Genomic DNA, 2,581 nt, shown 5'->3' on the forward strand with positions numbered 1-2,581 from the left:
GCCATTTAGGGAGTGAACCAGCAGATGTAAGTTATCTTTCTCTTTCTTTCTCTCCATCTTTTTCTCTATTCCTCTCTGCCTTTCAAATAAATAAATATTTTTTTCAAAAATAATATCTGCATTCATGTCTTTGCTTATTTGTGGAAAAGCAGGCTATTTCAATCTGGATCAGTTCGACATGCTTATGAAGAGGTTTACAGTTTAAACTATTAAATTTGTTTTCTTTTTCACAAATAAGACTTTTTATTTGTTACTACTAAAGTCTAAACTTCCAATGGATTATTGGACTGGTGGTCCATATCCATCAGCTCCTTCAACTTTAGCACCTGTCTCAGCTCCAGTGGCTTTTCCAGAACCATTACCTTCTCCATGAAGCTCCATGAGTTTTCCCAATTCAAACCTGGGCTTCTTCAGCATCTTTACTTTTCTAACAAAGACATAGGGGAAGGATAGATTGGCAAGCCTTCTCTATATCTTTTCCAATGCTATCTGGGATCAATTTATTGACTACTTCTTGCAAGTCATTTGTTTGCATCTCCCTGGTCATGATTTCCATCATCTTCTTCCCAATTTGGTGGACCTGTTGGTGCTAAGCATGGGATGTCTTCTCTATCTGATTGTTGTATTTTTGGGGAAAACAAACGCAGAACAGATGAAGCAAATAGCCTTCGGTAATCTTCATATCAACATGAGCCTCAATCATGGTCTGCCAAATTTTTCACATGGAACACATTTTGTCACAGGTAAGATCCGTGCCGTGGAAGTTAGACAGTTTTTGCCCTGAACATCCTCAGTAATCTGTTTGAATATTCTAAATGCAACTTCATTGTTCTGCAGGTCAGCAAAAGTCATTTTAAAAACATGACTCTTACGACCATCAGATGCCATTGTGGTTCCTTTTGTCCTTGTGACTAGTGTTTTCCCAATATTTCTTATGTTGAACTCAGCAGGTGCTTTCACATCATGGAAATCTTTCTTAGGAACTGGGTCCACCACTTTCTTTTGGCTCCCTTTTTGTTGCCTTTTGTAAGGCACTTGCTCTTGCCTGCCCCTGTGATGGTGCTTAATTTCAGAATTAGAACTGAGAGAAGCGTGCTAGAACGTCAGACAAGATTTACAGTGGTAGCAAACAGAATGCTTCTAGAGTCATTCTATCGAGCAGCTATTATTAAATAGACCCCTGCTTTTCGGAAATAAAATGTCAATTGTGGATCTTAGCAAAAAGAGTGTGTTTCCATTTTCCCTCTCTTTCAACATAACAAATAGAATACACAAACAAAGCATGTAAACTTAGGCAGCTTTCTAGGATCCATCTGTTGCACTGAGTTTAGACAAGTCTCAATCTTATTCATGCAAGGGGAGGGGACAGTGCTTAGGGATAAGAAGTTGAGAGGGGATGTGAAGACAAACATGAAGGCCTTTTCATATTGTGATCATTCAGCTGGAGGTCCAGGGATAATAGGAAAAGGAGACTGAGTTTAAAAATAATCTTGATAAATGCTTTTTTTTTAAATTATAGGTGGGGATAGTTGAGAATAAAATGAAAAGTCACTTGAAAAAACTACCAAGTCTTGGTGGAGATTTCGACAAATATAGTCAGTGACCAAACACAACTGGTGTCAATAACATTAAGACTCTGAAGGCAGAGGATGGAGGCCATGGAGCCCAGAAGATGAAAGGTTTGCTATAATTCACCTCATGAAAGCAGACTTTCTACAGAAAGGAGATTTTAGTCTTGGAAGCATGAAACATATACAGAAAGGTTATTTTCTCTTATTTTCTCCCAACTATTTTCCCCTACTGTACCTGAAGATAGATAAGATCTTTGAGAATCTAGTGAGAAAAGGTATAATATCTGGCTTCATAGAGGAAAGAAAGGTGATAACATGAATTAATATTTCTATTTTCTATTAAAAAATGATATCTTCTGCAAAGATAGTTCCATTATGCCACTTAATAAGTGACACTTTGCCTAAAGCTATAAATAACACCAGCAAAACAGAGAACTGTTAAAAATAGTATACTCCAGCATATCTTTTCTACAATCCTTTGCAAATTTAATTTTCCACTACTCTCAATGGGCACTATGTTCACACCAGTACAATTGTAACATTTACGGTCCTTCAAATACAATTTGACACAATATCATCATATACAATGTTCTACTTCTTTTCATATATTCAATAGTACTCCTCTCAAATCTTGCCTCTGTCTCCTAAGAAGTTTTCTAGAATCACAAAACTGTGTATTTACTTGCTCTGTAATACAGGTTCTAAATGCCAGACCAGTCTCTGGGCAAGTATAGGTAAATCTTGTGTATTTAGTTATCCTTCATTTGTATATATCCCATATTCCACTGAGAAACCCTTAATTCCAGGTGCATTAGTAAGTTAACAACCTAGAATAAAAAGAGTAATAAAATATGATGCTATGATTTTTATTTTACTTTAAATAACTACTTTCTTTGCTGATTTTCTTTGTCTTCTTTTCTTAAAGAAAAGATTTTTAAGGATAATTTCTTAACTTTAATTTTTTTTCACATTGCGTTATGTAGAAACAGGCTTTCTAATTTTAGTGCTAG

General features: G+C 35.8%; 1 pseudogene; it reads right to left on the reverse strand.

The window, feature by feature from the left end:
* Nucleotides 1–243: 243 nt before the first annotated feature.
* LOC133750770 (small ribosomal subunit protein eS1-like) lies at nt 244–1,660 on the reverse strand (annotated as a pseudogene).
* Nucleotides 1,661–2,581: the final 921 nt, after the last annotated feature.

Source organism: Lepus europaeus, chromosome 2, assembly GCF_033115175.1.
Source record: "Lepus europaeus isolate LE1 chromosome 2, mLepTim1.pri, whole genome shotgun sequence".
In the NCBI taxonomy this organism is placed as follows: Eukaryota; Metazoa; Chordata; class Mammalia; order Lagomorpha; family Leporidae; genus Lepus; species Lepus europaeus.